Below are 19,772 nucleotides of genomic sequence, written 5' to 3' on the forward strand. Positions count from 1 at the left end.
AAAATGAACATTGGCTTGTGTGCCTCAGGGTTAGGATTTTCATCTGAAATCAGTTAAGATTGAAAACTTAAGAATAAATAGAAACGATTCTAGTTGTGCAAATGGTTTCAGCTACAGATTCTGCCCAATAACTTTATCAAGTCCACTGCGCCAGCAAAAACAGTTCTTGCAGCTGTATGAAATTTAAATTTAAATATATGATCAGTGTATCAATAAATGCAGACTAGAGCACATGGTAGGTGGTTAAAAAAGCAATTGATTCTCAGCTGTGATATGATTTACTAACTGGTTACACACATGTTCTATTGCACTGGATCAGAAAGTTTTGTTTCAAATCACCACTGCTAGGGACTGAAGCAAAGCCATATCATGTTTTGCTGCAATGGACTAGAAGCATGAAGGCAGCCACAGTGGAAGTCATCTTACATGATTTTAAGGGTTGATGATGAAGGCAGAACAAAATTGTCCATATCACTGAAGGTTTTTCCTCCACATGATCCCATGTAGACAATTATTTTCATCCTTATTTAGGTGGATGGCCAGAAAATGTCTATTTTCACCTTTCTAGGGATAATAGAACTAGTACGTGGTAAGTGGAAGATGCTGTGGGAAGACTGTCCTCCTATGAAATGAGAATTGTAAGAATATGGTTTCTTCAGTAATTTATTGAACAAAGCTTTTAACCAAAATTGTGTCATTTAGAAAATATTAAAATAACCTCCTTTGCTTTAGAGTACTAAAATATAATGAAATTCAATCTCTCATCACCCAAAGAGTGTAAGGGAAACATCTTGTTTTCTTAAATCTACTCATCTCTGTCACTTCTATTATTAATAAGGATGAATAAAAGGTGGCACATTTTATCGTAGCCTGAATAAATGCAGATAACAAGACAAATTCAGGCAGAGAATGACGTCTATGTGATTATCTCAGTGGCAACCAGTCAAACAAGAGGAACATAGTTTCATCACAGCTGTCTTGACTACTCACAAGAAATATGCAAATCACAGTGATTCCACTAAACTTTTTTTTTCTTTCTTTGTCTCCACTTAAATATTGATTTTTCTGAAATCACATAGCAAGTAAGTGCAACAGCTGAACTGGAGCATGACTGCCAGAATCCTGGTCTAATTGCTCAGCTATGAACGCAAAGTCTCTGCATCAATCTTGTGTATTTTTTTTAGTTTAATAAAATAATGATGTTAATAGAATTGGGATTTTTTTAATCCTTTGAGAATATAAACAACTCTTTCCTTTTCCATACCCCAGAACATCCCAAGTCACTGGGCTCTTTCTGATCAAAGTAAGCTAATTTACCTTATCATTTGAAAATTACAGATGACTGCCAAGAAGCACAAGAGGAAAGATGGTCCTGAGAGGATATCAATAAATGTTTTTTGAAGTGTTGTGCTGGTATCTTGGCCTCTTGAGGAAGGAGTGTAACATATACTGCTCAGATCAGCACCTCTTCCTTTGAAAGATAATATGGGTTAAACACTAACCACCAGTCAAGTGAGATGAAAGGGTAATTAGTCAATAAAAAACTGGCATGTATGCTTATTTCACTGTGCAGCAAGAACAGAATAAATCAGTGGAAGCTGTAAAAGGCAAGAACAGATGTTAAGAAGTCAAAAAATAAAAAGAATACATAATGGGGATAATTCGTTCCTGACCTGAATGCTGTTGTCAGTAGATTGATCATGAAATAGGGACGTATTATGTTTTACAGCAGAAGTATTTGTCTGCTTTTCCTTATGCTGTGCTGTGCATGAAATAAAACGAATATGGTTTTTGTATTTACACAACTGGAACAGCAGCCAGTAAAAAGAAATGCACACTTGAGAGAGTTTAAAGTGGAAAAGCCCTCATGAAATAAAGTGGAGACCAATGAAAATTATTTGCAATGATACCCAGTCACACAGATCCCTCTTATCAAGCCTTTCACTCCCAGGATGCAGTTCTGGTCTCCAGGTGAAGGTTAACTCTGTTCTCCATCCAAAAGAAACACTGAGGAAATAGGAGTAGCTGAACAGTAATAATACATGACTAAAGCTACTGTCCCTCTAGTAGTGCCTCAGTGCGAAAACGAGGTCCCTCATTCTGCTCATCTCAGCATCCAGCATCCAGGCCTCTCTCCCTGAGTAATGATTTTTTCTTGGGCTCTTAGGCAACACAGATTCAGGTTTAAAGGACCAAGAAAGAACAGAACCATGTTTTTAGTGGTATGGGGCTACCTCATCTCAAAGGGACCTTCAGAAGATAATGTGTCTTAGAGGACACGATTCACCATCCGATATTTGGTGCAGAGAAGATTTGTGCTTCTCTGGGTTTTCTCAGGGTACTAGTTTGTTTTACAAGACAGAGGAAGGAGGCAGATGAGATAACAAATTTCTCTTCTTTCCATCTTATTCTCTTCAATGTACTCTGTCTTAGGGTATGCTGGCATTGAGATGTCCTTATATTCCTAAATATACAGGGCAACTGCCTGTTTTACCTGGATTTTCCTGAAAATCTGTGTAGGAAACTTGCTTCTACTTCCCCCTTGCCTGAAAACCATGTAAGGGTCACCTGCAACAGCCTTTAGGTGATTAGCTAGACAATAACTAGTGAAAGGAGAATGAGGTAATATTGCAATCAATTTATTGTAAAATATAGTTCTGCTATGTAGCTTAGCTAAAATCAGCTTGTTTATTTTTCCCCTGTGTACCACAAGACATGTGGCCTACAGTATATACTTATAAAACCCTTAACACCTCTAGGCTTTCCTCAGGGTCTATCTGGGGTTGAATTTTACTGTTGGAGAACATTTTACTACAGAAAGATAAAGCTACCTTATGCTGGCACAAGTACTCCCTCCTGGACTCTTCCATCTGCTCAGGTTTCAGGGAGCAGATGCCAGGATGAATGTCAGACCTGGGAAGTGCAGCTGAGTGAAAGAGTGGCTTGTGGCAGCAGCAGCTTCCACATTAAGAAGGAAACTCTTAAAAAAAAAAAAAAGAAGAAGAAGAAGAGGAGGAAAAATAACCCTTAAGCCCAGATTCAGAAAAGTGCCCTGGAAACAGTGATGGGCAGACAATTAATCTGGAAAAGGCCTCTTGCAAAGGCGATGGAAGAGGGCATTAGCGGATGGGGGAATGATGTCTCTCCTGATAACGGCTTGTGGTTACTTTGGAGAAATTAATATATTGAAAGGGGGCATTTAAAAAGAAGAAAAAAAAAGACTCAAAGAAGAAATGAATTTTAAAAATTAAGCTTTTCTTTTTAGCTAGAGAATCATTGAAAGGTTAAAATGCTGAGATCCAATTAAGGGCTGAAATATTTTGATAACAGTCTTCAGAGACTTAAAATAGCAAGTCGTTTCTTCCCCTAATAAGCTCTGTGTATCATATGTGAGATCTTCAGGCAATGAAGCTTCCAGGCTGGAAATGCTTTAAAGCTAACCACTTTTTAAAATAACATCTTGCTCATCCACCAAAATTTTGAGCAGATCCCTTTAAGGGTAATAAATCATCTATTTTTAGCCTATACTATTAGTTCTGGAGGATCTTGCTTCACAACCTGTAGCAGTGGGGTTTGTCTGAAAACTCATGGAAGTCAACGGATTATTTCCTCACTCTTCAAATCAAAGTGTGTATTTTTTTTCCCAAGTTTTGAAATAATAATGAAATTATGCAGTAATATTAAAATAATAACTCCTCTAGATTTAAATTTATAATTAGCCAACATAATTAGGTATTTTTCTCAGCCAGTTGTTATTTACTTACTTAGCATAGCATAATTACCCAATTATATTAAAATAAGAGCTTTTTGAATAACTGGATTCAAACTTTTTTCCCATCTTTTTACTTTCATTAATGCATTCATTGATTTTTTTTTTTTCTGAAGTAAATCTACCAGTCAGCATTACCACTGGATTAGATGTGTTAAATGGGAAGTATGGGAAATGTAAACTATAAGATAAAAAATATAAATCATTTCAGGGGAAAGCACTTTGACTGAGGCTTTAAATAGATATGCATCCTCAGTTTTCTGGGTATTACGAATATTTGACTGTCATCATGGAATAGATTAATTCTTCAGTGGTAAGAAAACTTCCACATGTAGCATCATGGGCCATTGACTATCTAATGTGAATGTCAGAGTGTTTTATTGCTAGAACACTGCGAACTTGATCCATAGCTCATTGAAACTCATTGAAAGACCTTTATTGACTTCTGTGAGCTTTGAGCTGAACTCAATTTTTTCACAATTTGTTTCTTTTCTCCCCTTAATGAAGCTCAAGGTCAGTAGGAACCAGTGAAATGTTCATATTCTGTCAGGAAAAACAGCTTTAACAAAGGATATAAGTGATACTGCTATCACTGCACTGTACATGGGAAAACACAGCAAGGAATAGGACAGAGTGGTTGCAGGACATTTATATGCTCCCAGAGACGTGTACAAGTATCTGAAGGGAGGGTGTCGAGAGGATGGGACCAGACTCTTTTCAGTGGTGCCCAGCAACAGGACGCGAGGCAACGGGCACCAACTGAAACACAGACACTTCCACCTGAACATGAGGAAAAACTTCTTCCCTGTGAGGGTGACAGAGCACTGGAACAGGTTGCCCAGAGAGGTGGTGGAGTCTCCTTCTCTGGAGATATTCAAAACGCGCCTGGACGCAATCCTGTGCAATGTGCTCTAGGTGACCCTGCTTGAGCAGGGGGGTTGGACTAGATGATCTCCAGAGGTCCCTTCCAACCTCAGTAATTCTGTGATTCTGTGATTCTGTGAGACTGAATTCAGATCTCTGCTCTGCCTTAGTCTTACTTTGTAACCTTAGGCAAATCACTTATTTTCAGATATAACAGATCACTTGTTGCTACTTTTAAACTTTTAATGTCATGAAAGCAGTGCAGGAAAACCTCACCTAACCTACTTAGATGCCAGGTTGCCAAAAACATCAAAGGTTTCTGCCACCTGGAGGTGGTAGCTGAATTCTCTATTTTCAAGAACAGAGAATAGAGCACTCTCTGAATCCCAGTCTCTAAATAAATGGGAACCTCTTCCAGTTTTGGAGTAAATACACTGTAACTCTGCAGAAGTATTTGATAGCCTCTCATTACACTTGGTGGAGATATGGTCGGTGATGTGATTTCTCTGACCAACTGCAAGGGAATTGCTTTAAGATGACAGGACCACCCTAAACTGTAATGACTTCGAAGGGAGTTTAAAAAGTCTTGCTCAGGAGTAGATGCCGGCATTTGAAGCATGCACATTTAATAAGAACTCCTTTTTAAAGATGTCCTAACATTGTATTGAAACACGTACTTGGAAAGGGTCCTTGGCTGTGCTTACCTGAGCCCCTGTTTCACAACCAGAAAATAGGAGTCCCGGTGCCTCAGACGCTCAAGAATGCCAGCTTTTAGTACCCATAACTTGCTCAAGTTTCATTTAACTCATGTAGCAATAGGTGATGATGATTCTGTGCCTGTTTTGCACCTGCACAGTGCTCAGAGAAAGAACATAGAAAGCAATATGATTGAACATATTAAGCATTAAAGCTCAAGTAGGGAGAATGGAAAACATTTCTAGGTAGATTGCCTTGCAGGGCCCACCCCTGTGATGTGTGGTGAGCAAAGAGAGGACAACTTATTGCTCAGATCTCCATTTTGTAGTGGCACTCAGCCATGAAATAAGTATGAGCCTCACTTGGTCTGACCCAAAGGAAATTCATGCAGCTTCATGCATATGCATACATTCATGCTGGCCAGATTCAGAGGATCAACTATTGTCTGTTTTCTGTTTGTGTAAATATAAACTTATTGCAACTTTCATAAGCATATAATTGAGTATGACTGAGTGAAGAGTATTCTCCTTAGTATTTTCAGACTGCACAATACTGTCCTCAAATCATTTATCAGTATTGCCCAAGAAGTCTTTGAGAAGCAGGAAAATTTCGGGTGAAGTCTTAGTGTCAGTGTTATCTAGGACCAAGGAATGTTTTCAGAAGTGCTTTAAGCTACTATTCAGTACAATGGAATCAATTAGTAAACTTTTCTTGGGTTCAAAGAGCACAGGAGCACTTTTTTTTAAGTGTGTGTGAGCCTAAGGAGCAGGGCTCCATTGCTGGAAGTTTTATTCATCACTCAGGAGAGCTTTGCCTATGGGAGCCCTCTCCTGACATTCAGCGTGTTAGGAAACACTGTGCTAGCTCGTGTACTCTCATGTCTAAGGCACAAGGCTGAGGCTAGAAGATGTTAGCTCTGCTGCTGGACCTTGACTTTGGCCATGATGCTTGAAGTCACTTAACCTCTTGTTCACAGAGTATTTAGAGAACAACCCTTCTGTTAGGGACCTTGTCCCTTGGTTACAGACTGGATAAAATCGACTGTTGTAAGACAATAATTGGCAAAAGCTGACTTTTTTAAATGACTTCTGTACCAAGTTATATTTTATAGGTGGTTCAAGCACTTAAAATAATATCAATACTGGCAAAATTCTGTACACTGTACTTTAGAGAAAATAACACAGAAAAAAAACAGATCAGGACTGGAGGGTTTTAAAGAGGTCCACATTTTTTAGAATTTTTATGGAAATTTGTTTCTGGATGTGAAGTAATAAAGTAGGGGGTTCTATTATATGGTATGCATGTAGGTCATTCAATTTCTCCCTTCTTCTCTACTTCGTTTGACTCTTCACCATAGTTAGCAGCCACAGAGCTGGCCATTATATTTTTACTTTTAAAATGTCATCTGTCATTTCTTTTGGACCTGCAAAGAGAAAATTTCTTCTCGACCAGCACAGTCGAACTATAGCAAGGCAGTAGCACTCTTTAACTCATTGACAGCATAATCACACTAAGTCCTGTCAAGGTTTATTTATTGCTGATTATTATTCTGTCTTCCCTTCTGCTTTCACCTCACATGCCTTTCACTCCTGGTTGCCATGGAGATGCTACACAGTATTAGCCTAACTTTAGGTTAGCCTTGTAACCTTGCATCCTTTAAAATTCTTTACGTTTCTTAGCAACTCAGCTGAATATCTAGATCTTTCACTTATTCTCCTAGACATCAGAAGAATGAGTTTATCATGCCCAGAGTGTAGCGAATGCCTGTTAGCCTGTGGTTAGGGAGAAGATGATCCTGCTGCATTGACTACATATGAGTAGTCCATAATCTCTTTCTCACAGGCCAGCTGATGTTCTCTGAAGTCACATGAGCATGATGGAATAAGTCTTCCAGGCTCAACTCCTACAAGGGTTTGCCTTGCAATGGCCTTTCTTTTTGGAAGAAACAGGAGGAGAAACTAAGGAAAAGATGACTAAATAAAATATTAAGAATTTTACAAAAAAAAAATCTTGAAAAAATGAAAATTTGACAAACATATGACATAGGCATCCCTTCCTATACCAAAGCAGTGTTTTAGGAGTGAACCTCAAAGACATGTGCTGCTATAGCTATTAATCATCTAACTAAGAGGCCTGAACAAGGTGTTAGGTAATTTAGGACACCGAGTATAAATTCATACTTGGTATAACTCCATAGTAGGCAATAGAAGAATTATTTGTAACATTTTGATATCCCAATATAAGTTTCCCATGAGAAAGGAGGAAAGAAGGGAAGAACTCTCTAAATTGCAGCCTTCATCTATTCGTCTCCAGTTGCTACAAACCCTGGCTTTCATGAACGTTACTTAGAGATATTTGTAATGGGCAGAACTGCAGCAGGAAAGTCCAAGATAGTCCTCCAAACCAGATATACCTATACCAGCAGTCCTGGAGACCAACATTCTGCACTATTTTCTAGCTACCCATTTATCAGAGATTGTAGTGAGACTATGTCTGTTTAGCTAAGCCTCTTTACGTCCATATGAGACCTCAGATATTTACGGCAATATTTAGCAGTGGTATCAGAGAACAAGGGACATTTAAAATGCAAATCACAACAGGGAAGCTTTACCCATTTTAACTTTGTATATTCTGTAGACCTTCCTAAGGCTGACTCTATATAGCATGAGCAGCTCTGGGAAATATCAAAGCTGCTAAAACAATTCAGACAAAGTATTCCTGGAGGGAACCAAGTGGGAATAAGCTTCATGCATTCACCTCTAGTGCATGTCCTGTCTGTCATATCTCATTTAGCTTGCTATTAGCCCTGTACTTTTCCTCTCATCTCTAACCTGTATTCTGTTTTGTAAGGTTAAAAAATAAAGGCAACAAAATGCTGACAGAGCAGCTGCCCTGTTTGGCATTCCAGGCTTCCGCCTAATAAAGGCTACCAAGCTCCGGAGTATGCCTCTGTAGACAAAAGCAGGTAACAGTTCTGCTGCCCTCCTCTTCCTTGTATAAGAAATATTTGGGACAACTTATTTGGTACCACCTCTGTGATATTTCCCATTATGAACTTAACTGGGTTTCAGTTACACTACAAGAGTAGAATCAGGCCAGTTTTAGCTTCCCCTCCTAGACTCCAATGTAGCATTAAAGGAGGACAAATTCTAATTAAAAGAAGATCAAGAAACACAATCTCAGACCTCAGACCATGCTTCTCAACCTTCTTAAGATATTGAATTTCATATAACCCTAACCTCTGTCCCTCCTCTTTGGACTACAGCAAGATACTTATGTCTAATTAACCCTTTTCGCCCACCAAGAAGTCAAGTCTTGGTATTCCAGCAGTCAATCATCTAAATTGGTACATGTCATCAGGAATGGTGAACTTCACAGCCATGTTTTCTCAGACTAGAAAAAAGTCCAGGAAAAGCAAGTTCTGACCAGAGCAGCTCTCTAGAACTTGAAATAGTCACACCACATACATGATTGCTCTGTATTTTTGGAGAGAGAAGTCCCCTTTTAATGGAATCAGAGTTTGCTAAAGAAAACTGCTGAACTGTTTTAGTTGTTCAGTTGTTAGGCTTTGCTTGGCTTCAGAAGGTAAATGCAAAACAAGGAGGTTCTATGAAAAAGGGCCAAACTTGATTAGCAGGTTAGGATGCCAAGAGGTCTCAATGCACTGAAATGAGTTTACTCATTTCTAAAATTATCAATGCTTCTTCCATCCTCACTGAAATACTCCTAATGAAACAGTGGGAGTTTTAGTTGATGAAAGTCTAGACTAAGGAAAAGAAGAGGATGAAATATCAAAAACATAGAAGCAGGGAAAACTGATGATGAAATATCCAGACTTCCCATACCTTATTCAAACTGAGATCTAAATGTCTCCATTAGAGGTAAAAAAGCATATTTTTCTTTCTCAGTAGTATTAGGCATGGCATGTAAAAAAGCTTAATTTAGTTTAATTAATGCTAGTCATGCAAAATTCTTATTCTTAAAAGAACTGTCCAAGAAAAGTGTGCAACTGAAGCCTTAAAAATCTAAAATCTTCTTTAATATCATCTCTATAGATGAGCTTTCTAATGCAATATCATCCTGCAAACAAGGTTAAATTTACTGCTTTATAATAGTAATTGGACTATATTCAGATATACTGGAAGTCACAGAAATTCTCCTGAATTGAATAGGATTGTAATTGCTAATACCAAATCTTAATATTGAGCAATATATCCATTCAGGAAGATAGGCAGAAGACCAAGTTTATTCTTCCTCTCTCACTGATTTCCACAGAGTTAAACTCAGGGCAAATTTACCTTCAAATCTTGTTACTGGAATGCAAGGAAAAAAAAGACAAAGTAAAGAGTGTGTTAACCAAGAAGAAAACTGTGTTCACATAATTAACTGAGAATTCACCTGAGACTTGTGTGAAAGAATTATAACTATACCTCAGAACATTAAAACTTTGCTTGTTTTTGTTCCAAAACAAAGCTCAGAGGAACAACTTTCACTAGGTTGACTGAAGTGCAATGTTGTTCAGTCAACCTTGAAACATATTTGAATGATGCTGGACAAGTCTTCGAGCCTATCTAAACCCTTTCATGACTGGGAATAGTGTTCATACGATCCTAGTTGGCTTCAGTTCAATTCTGTTATGTCAGCACAGTATTAGATGGTAATCTCTGTATCTAAAGGGCTGAAAATGTCCATGTATTCACAGACAGTTTGTATGGATCTTGAAAATCTTAGACTAAGGAGAAAAATTAGAACCAAGCCAAGCCAGAATTACTTAATTATTTAATATTTATATTTGGACTATTTCATTTTCATTACTGAGCCTCTTTCAGCATTAATGCTACGGGACTGATGACCATGAGAATTGGGGAAAATAAAAAGCAAGGCTATAGAAATCAATAGAAACAGGTACACTGGAGCAAGAGCAGTCAGTGAGGTCCTACCTGTTCTGAAGTTGTGTGGTGTCAAGTTTCACTGTACAATGCAAAAGAACATCATTCACCCCATTGTCCTTTTTAAAATTTTATTTCCAAGTGGACTAGACTATGGTGGGAAGATACTATCTCAGAAAATTCTTCATGGTAATACTTCCCTGTTGTTATAAGTAAAATAAGTGGAACTATTATTCTCTGAACTGTATTCCTACTGTCAGGAATACAACCAGCTATTTATCTTCCCAGGAGACCATTTACTTTCTTAGTGACTGTCATTCTATTTACGTATAAAGTCTGCTTGGTAAATGAAAGATTTATTCATTTCCCAGGAAAGGCTCAGCACTTTTCCCAGGCACAAATTCCATCTGCTGTCAGTTCCATTATGTCAATTAATGGTTAAAGACAGATGGGAGATGATTTTCTTCAGGAAACCATTTCTGTCTCACTGTAAAAGAAAAAGAGTAGTTTTTTAGTGTCCAGTATCATTATCAGCTTGTTTCAGACCATTCTTGAGGGGTGCTACTCCTTAGAAGGAATTTGTCGTTGTAATAGCTTGGAGTGTATTTTGGTTTGCTACTAATCCTAGTGCTGAAAATCACGACCCTTGGGACTATGTTATACAGAAGTCCTTAGCTAGTTACCTCAGATACCACCAGAAGGATGGGTGTAGCAGCTTGGAAGTCATTGCAAGCTGGAAATCCACCTGAGAAGTTGGGTCAGTGCCGTAGCCCTGAGCTGCCCAGGGCTCTGCAGAGGCTCAGCTGCCCTGCTGCCAGTTTTTAGGGGAACCAGTCTGAGGTCAACTCAAGGAAGCTGTCATCACACCACAGTTACAGTGACAACATACATTTGCTCACGCGTCGGCTGACCAACTCCCAGGGCTGCTGCTGCTCAACCAAAGTTCAAAAGATCCCGGCTGATGTGCTAGAACTGCAAAGGCGGCTCAAATGTATTATTTCCATGATAACCAGTGTTATTTTCTAGTGCGAATGCTCTTGCTTGAGCTATTTTAATTTAGGTGGAGTCACTAGAGGTAGTGTCTACTCGGTGCAATGAAAAGCGGTGCAGGGATGCCTGCAGTACCTTTAAGCCCGAAAGATGTATGAACTAATCAGCCTGCCACTGTGGCTGAAATAATTAGTTCTGATGAATGGCAGGGCCCGTTGCTTTGTGTATATCACCACACTACACCGACCTGCTCCAAGAACTGAGCCAGTGTTTCCTGTACTGCTTCTAGGATAACACCTTTCATCAGCTGCTACAGCGAAGGCAAGCCCAATACCTGACTTTAACTTGTTCTGTAACAAATGGCTATCGAACTGCCTCGGTCTCCTGGCAGTTTCAATAATTTAGAGCAGAGATTTGTGTTGGACTTAGTCCTGAGAGGCACCAACTTTAAGCGGACTTGAAGAGAGAGGTGAGAAGACTTAGCATTTCACCAGGTGCAGGCTTTGTCGGAGGCACGTACATACACACATACACGCACACACACCAATATGCACACAGAGGTTATTCCTTTCTGACAAAGTGGCTGTACTTCAGGGCTATTACTTGCTAAATTTCCTGTTAAAATTCTGTATTAATTAATCCCAATCAAACCTACAGTACATTTCTTACTGGGATGTCATTATATTTGTCTCCTGTTGTTTCTGATGCCGCATTTTCTTCTTCCTCATTGCACTCTCCAAACAATTTCTCTGTTCTTCCAGGATGTCTGGACCCCTGAAATGAGTGCAGTTGTCAGCCATTCATTCAAATTTCTTTGAAATACTTCCATTTATTGAAATCAGTTTCCTAAAAATACATGTGATTATTACATCTTTCCATTTAGCTTAATATTAAAGTCTATACTAATAGTAGCTAACCCAAAGATAGCAGCTGAAGTTTGTGCTGCTGTTTTGCCTGAGCTGAAAATGTACATTTTCTATACAAAAGTCCAAATTCAATCCCTACTGCCAGTAGTCTATCCAAAGTCACTGATAAGTCACTCTAAAAGTTAATAAAAATGCTTTTCTATGGCTGCCTTTACCTCTGCTTCAATCTCTAAACCACAGATTCATTAACAAGAAACATGGAGATGGTTTGGAAATGTTTATGCAACACTTAATCACTTATAGAACATGTGGATATGGAGGAAACAGGTGAAACAGTAGTAGGAAAGAGTATATGCACAGTATAAATCAAAAGACATCCCCATCTCCCCAAAAAAAGAAAATGAACTGCCCAGGAGATAAATGAGAGAGATTGGTACCATTCTTTTTTTTTTTTTTTTTTTCTTTTCTATTTCTTTTCTCCAGGAAGAGGTGGAACATTTCTATTGCTACAAGGCAGGACAATAACGGAGGGCAATTATTTGAATTTCTACCAATCTCCAAATGGGATATAAAAGAGCTAAACATGTTTAAAGCCTCAAGGATAAGAGTTACCTCCTTGATAATGACATATATGAAGATGTCATAAAACTTTTTACATGCTAATGATTTAATTTGTATCTCACCATCTAAGACTGAGAAGGATTATTATTGCCCCTTATAAATGGAGAAATGAAAGAGTAGAGATCAAAACTACTTGATTGAAGACTTTCAGGAAATTTGTTGTACATCTGGAAACAAAATGCAGGTCTTACCTGGTTACAGATTAAAATATCTCAGTGCAGGTGTCCATATATAAAGGTTCAACTGAGTTGCCTAAATATGGGCTTCTGTATCCTTTGATATTCTGTAGAGTGTTCTGGTTGACCTCCAGGTATTCCTCCAAAAAAGCATGGATCTCTTATAGGTCTTAGAAGAGATCTGTTATCTGTACGTGGATGTCTTGGCTACCCTTGAGTGTCCTAAATGTCACTAGGTGCCTATTGCTCAGCAAATGAATTGAGCCCCATGTGCCTCTGTGAACTAAGGTCTAAGCTCCAATGGAGATTCAGTCCCCACAGGTGGATCCCAGAGAGCTGTTCAGCTGATGTTCAGTAGACATTTAGCACAGAGGCTAGCTGTCTTAACAGCTGTCTGCTGGCATATGGGATGCCCGAGGGCACTGGAAATATCCAGAGAGATGGAGATGTCAACTGGATCTATGGAAGACCTATATTCTTCTGGAGCAACAGCTGGAGTCCAGCCTGAACAGCCTGCAGCATCTCCAAGGGCACTGAACATCTATGTTTTGGCAGCTGAACTGACCCTTGATCTTCACTAACCATAGTAATGTAGCACACAGGTAGTTACCTAAAAGCTGGCAACTAAAGGCAGATGTCTTAATCTCAGACCAAACCCTATCCTTTGTGTCAGCTGTCATCTGCAAACAGAGTAGAAAATCATGATTCTGGCTCAATAACAATATTGAATTAATTTTGTTGAAAGAAAAAAATTGAGGCTGAAAAGAATTTCCTCAACACGTATGGGGTCTTGATGACAATGGTCCTTGGTGCAGTATTTGGTTTGTGGAGTGGGGTTCTCTTCTTAGCCTCACATGGGTAATGACTTGTTCTGAGATGGACCTGCAGAGCCTGAATTTTTCTCATCTTCTGTTTTTCATGAGCTGATGCCTCAGGTTTAGTATTTACGCATTAAGTTATATGGCACAGCTCCAAATCTTATAGCCTGCAGCAGAAAAACAACTCCAGTCGGAGATTTCATTTCACTGCACTTGTGTACTTTCTATTCCTGAACAGCTCTTGATGTGTTAAGAAGTGTGTACTCTGTAACTAAAATCTTATTTAACAACAGGGAGAGTGTATCATTTAGGCTTTACTTTGCCTTTTATCAGGCCTAGAAAAATCTCCTGGTTTTCTTTGTCTGTATTTCTGTTCCTACAAAAACTTTTTTTTTTTTTTTTAATAATAATGTGCTAAAACCAGGCCAATTTTATCCCTGATAATGCTAAAAAAATGTCATTAAGGTTTTGTTCTGTTCATTGCACTGAATTCTGCCCATAATTTCTGAGTAACTTTGTGCCAATCCTTGCACTTGGTAGATTTCTCAGACATTGTATGCTGCGATATTTCATATGTCTTCTATCCTCTACATGGAGGTCCCCCATCAGCGTTCAGGAAAACACCCAGGTGGCCTGACAAGGCAGGTGCATGTGGTATGGTCAGAATAAAAGCTTTATTTCCCTTCTCCACTGCATGGATCACGTGCCAGGCCTCCCCAACAGGGACTTCCCAAACAGCCACGATCACATGGTTTGTTTTATCTTATATTCTCTTTTTTCCCCTTTTTCCCATCCCAAATAAATACCCCATTTCTGGTTTACTCTTTCATCATGGGCCCCAGTTTTGCTGATTTTACAGTCTTACTGACAATTTTGGTCTTAGCCAGTGACTGCTGGTAAGCCAGCACCCTCCTGTCAGTATCTTTTGATATTCTTTACCCAAAGGAGTTCCTAATACTCCTCTTTCATATCTTTTTCTATTCTCCATTATTGACTTATTGGTTTAGCTCCAGTTTGGGGTTGACAAACAGCTTTTCCCCTTTCATTTTTTGCAGTGGTAAACAACTCACACTTTTACCTTGTTAGTTTAATCTCAGTCCAGGCCTGGCCATTTGCTTGCATACTTTAACATTATTTTTATATGTTTTCCAGTTTATTGTTTTTAAAAATGTTTAGGTAGAAAAGAAGTAAGGCAAGGAAAAACAGTGCTTTGTTTAACTGAGAAATCCACTGGCTTATAAAAAGAGTTGATAATAGCACAAGTTCACAAATTAGACTTAAGTGCCAGAATGACTCAGAAGTTTCTGCTCCTGTTTTCCTGAAGAAGATTTTTTTCTCTTCTGTGAACTTGGTAAGCTTTGCAACTTGCTGACCTTTGCAGCTCCAGGGACAGGACAGACAACAGCTTCCTCTTCCTTCTGCCATCAGACACCTTACACTGAGCAACTCACACTTAAGCAATTGATACTGATCACCATAGGCTTCGTGGTCTGGCTTCAGGTAGGTTTCCCAACACCAAGATCTCACCCATGCTGATGCTAATGTGCTAGGCTAGGAAGTAGGCTTAAATCCAGCCTAGGTTCCTGGCTAGTTTCTGTGTGTCCGTGTGGCCTCCTGTTGGATGTTAATAATTTAGGTTGGATGCTTACTGGTTCCATTTGCATTAGTACAAGATTGTAACAAAGCCCTTTTGGGATGACTTTCATGACCATAAGGTGGTACTGCAAAGGCAGAGAGGGAACCTGGAACTGGCCAGGACAAACCCTGCCAAGAGGCAGCAAAGACAGAAAACCGGGCCCCACTGAGCCCGGGTCAGGTGCCAACTTTGAAGCAGTGCGCAGAAGGTCTAGAGCTGGACACATGTTCTTTGCAGTTAATCTGTGCCTGCTGAGGAGACCCTATAACAATGCTTGTAGTTGCAAATTAAATGCGCCTGGGAACATTCCCAGGCAATGAAGCCAACCGGTGTGGAAAAACACAGTTCTATTTTAGTAAATTCTCTTAGCTTCCAGACCAGGGTGGCTTCAGACACGCTGCATATGGGAAATAGTCCCTGGACTATCCTGACTCACAGATGGTGCCCTGGAGTTGCTAAGAGGCACAGGCTAAATTTGCACCAGGGACCATTCAAACAATTTTACAGTATAGTCAATCTCATTCCTGTGACCAGGAACATTCCCCAGCACTAATCTGCTGGAATAATCACAGCCTATACAGCTTGTGCAGTAAAGTTGGCATCCTGCAGTGCAGAGCGCTCTGAGCATATGTATATGCTTGTGCCAAGGCATCCTTTGAGGTGGATCCCCTGAAGCCAGGGCTTGAGAGGTGCAATACGAACATGAAACGTGCTTGGACTCAGGTGTAGGGCTCATTTTTTGTTCGACACACACTGTAAACATTGCTCTTATGAATTGGAAATAGGGAGCAAAGCTTTACCTTCAGTATCGAGCAAAGTAAATACACTGTCATTAGTCACAAATCTAGAACATATTCTCAGCATTATATCAGAATCGGGAGATTTCTGTCAGCATCACGGAACACTTAAAAGGTATTGCATATATTTTTAAAGGCTCAGTTTCAAGTTTATCAGGGAGAACTCTAGCAGGTTAGTGGTGAAGAAATGAGCTTGGAGAGTTGTAAATGTTATTAAATTATCAAACCATCTGAGTATTATTTTGTCAGTGAATCTTAGCCAATTCAAAATATTGTAGTTTCTACGACCTGCGAGTCCCAAACTGCTCAGTTCTGAACTATGAAAATAATAAGACCAGCCTTGTCTGTGGGACTTAAAATGGCATCAAAAGTGGTACAGCCATGCAACTCAACTTTACTACTGTAAGTGGTAATGTATGTGTCATGGAAAGGAGAACCCCTGCAGAAAGGTCTTAAGCAGCCTGTATGGATCCCATAAACTTTGGATTCAGTGGAATTAAATAGGATACCAGAGGCAGTAATAACAGGTGCTGCTCAGCTCAGTGATTTGTGAACAGCAGATATTTTGCATAAAGCTCTCTGTGCACTCCAGAAAGCAGCTTATGAAAGTGCAGTTTGCTCTGCACTTTATTGTGTCCAGCTTCTCTTTTGGTCTTTACAGCCCCCAGGCTAAATCTTTGCTGACAACAGTAAGTCCCCTAAAAAAATACTCCTGCTGAGCCTCCTGGCCCTACTGCCACCCACACAGCAAACTGCTGGGTTCTGAGGAAAACACTGAAACTTTAATTGCAATCATTGCTCAGTTTATACTACAATGATATCAACATTGAGTAGGAGCTGAAGGCAGGTCTACGGCACAGAAATCATTAGACAATTGGTCTCTCAAAAGTCTGAAAGGAATTATAGAGCTGCTTGAACTTTATGGTCCAGCAGAAATGTGTTTGTGAAGGGGTTTTTGGATTCACAGAAAGGACACCAGAAAATTAAGCTTTCTGGAGTGCTCCACAAGAAATCTGTTTACATCCTTGTTAAGAAACCAAAATCATCAGGATGTCAAAATGTCTAACTGTCATCCTTGAGGAGAAAGAATAGTTACAACAGACATGACTGCTATAGGAAGGAAAAATGTTTTAAGAGCATTGCCATAATTTGAGTTATGGGTGCATGAACCTGTTCTTATTAAACAAACATAAATATAGGGTAAGAAAGATACCTAGAGGTAAAAAGAAGTATAACAGGAGCCTGTATTTCTCCTTTCACATCTCCTCTTTTATCATTGACTTTTGTTTGATTTTGTCTCAGACTGGATGGTTGAGCTGACTCCCTTCTGAAACAGCGGTATGAGAGCTGGAAGGCGTCACCGAGACTCTGAACTTATCTCTCAGATGCTTAATCACCACTGAAAATAATAGGTGCTAAATATCCATAAAAATGTGCCTACAGCCTGTGCAACAGAGTCTGTTTCTTAGGGCCCATAGGGGTCACTGATCACTTCTAGGCACTACTGAGATACAAAATCATTCATAATACTTATTTGAACTGGAAATGAAGATCATTTTTGAGAGTTTTTTTTTTTTTCATTTGAAAATGCAGGGTCACTGCGTAACCAGGACATAGATCTACTATTTCTCTCTTGTTTATTCTTATCAGTCATATGCTCAGATACAGAATTTCAGTTAAGGACAATGACTCTGCAATTAGCAGGCTTCTCTTCCCAGAGTTGTATATCCACAGTTCAAAGGTTGGCTCTTGCACAGACAAGCAGTGCAAATTTCCCAGAGGATGGCATTTTAATGATTGCTGTTACTGCTGCCATCCAGCATTGACAGCACCTCTTGGAGCCTTAGAAATCAGGACAAACTATTATCCAGCCTCTGCATTTTCAACAGAACGAAGAACAGTCACGCTGGGAGGCATTGGACTGGGGTGCAGCAGTCCTGCATCCTATCCTGCTCTGCCACAAACTTGCCATCTGAGTTTGGACAAATCGCTTCTATTCTGTGATGCTTGGAAATACTAGCAAGTTCTCTTCCTTGTCTTCATGTCTCTATGGGTTCACTGGACTAGCACTCCTGCTCTCTAGCAGCTTGTAGTAAGCTCAGCCCAGAGGAGCTCTGCCATAAACCTCCTGGTAATGCTTGTTGCCAAGATGAGGAGACAGGTGAAATAATCCCAGACAAGGAGCCCTAGGAGCTGGAAGAGCACATCCTCATTTCTCCTCCCGTTTCTTGCTCACCACGGGTCATACTTTCATGCGTGCACATTTCTGAGGGGCATCTGAGAAGTGCTAGGTGCCAATGAGGACCCAAAAGAGCAGGATTTAACAAGTCGCACCCAGACATCACGACCCTAACAGAAAGCTGCAGCTTCCATCAGTCACTACTTGGAAGGGGCAGAGTTCACAGGGACTTTCCTTCTTGATGCCATGTCTGAAAGGTGCGCAGAGGAACCACTAATACCTCATCTCCCCTCTCAGAAGAGTCACACCAAAGGCATATATACTTATATGCTAGCTAATCAGAGCTCAATCTGCCTGGATCTTTCCTTCAAACTGATCTTCTTGTCTGTATAGCTGTCATTCCTTCTCTACATTCATGTGACCAAACGTAGTACAATAATAGCAGTTTTCACAGCTTTGACTACATTGTCAGCTAGAGGCTCATAAGGTGAACGGGCAGTGAGTCTTCACAATGGCTGGCAGACAGAGAAAGAACTGAAAAGAAATGTTTTATGATTTCATGCTAGCTGGGTGCCTAGCTTTGCTGCTGCTGCCCTATTTTATGTTATAACTCAAATTGTAGGCAAGACAATAGAGGCGACAGAAAGGAGACACAAAGCCCAATAAACACACCCATGGACTGCACAGAGTGGCCAGACAGGGCCTTCTTCTGGCTCTGATTTATAACGAACAGAACAGGACAGGGGACCTGAACAATTATCCATCTCTCACTGTGCTGTGATCTTTCTGCCACTGTGATTTTTTGCTAGAAGATACATGGTTATTTTTATACTGTCTTTTTATATCATCAGAGTCTTGCAATCTCTGCGGAGATGTGTTAAGCAGACAGTTGTAGCTACCACTGAAACTGGCACCCGAGACTTGCAAATCTATCAATGCCAGTTAAGCTGCACTCTCTGCGGCTGAGCAGTTCAAATTCCTTGTGTTTCTTTCTGTTGATCCTACCGAGATTTGAGAGAATTCAACTCATCAGAGAGATCCAGGGCAGAACAGAGGAGCACCAAGAGTTTTTTTTAATTTTCCTAGGCCAGAGAGCTTCCTGTTATGTCTGTGGCACAGGACCCCTGATAGAGACATGTTCTTCCTGAACAAAAATTATCCCCATCCAGGCTGGCTCCTGCTTTAGTTATGAACATACAGCCATTTGTTCCAGACACTCTGAGCACTAGACTCACAAACCTAAGGTTAGTATTTGCTAATATTCTAAGCACAATTGTGTGACACTGAGGAGTGCTTGCATACATGGGGAATGCAAATCCCATCGTCCAGTTAAGCCAGGCATTATGACAGGTCTCACCTCATTGATGTCCACAGTAATTATGCTCATTCATGCCTAGGTTGAAATTGGTCTATAAAGTCATAAGGTAAAATCTGGAAGGCCTGACCGAAGCAAGACTCCCACAGACAACAG

The sequence above is a fragment of the Apteryx mantelli genome, chromosome 2, assembly GCF_036417845.1.
Source record: "Apteryx mantelli isolate bAptMan1 chromosome 2, bAptMan1.hap1, whole genome shotgun sequence".
Classification (NCBI taxonomy): Eukaryota; Metazoa; Chordata; class Aves; order Apterygiformes; family Apterygidae; genus Apteryx; species Apteryx mantelli.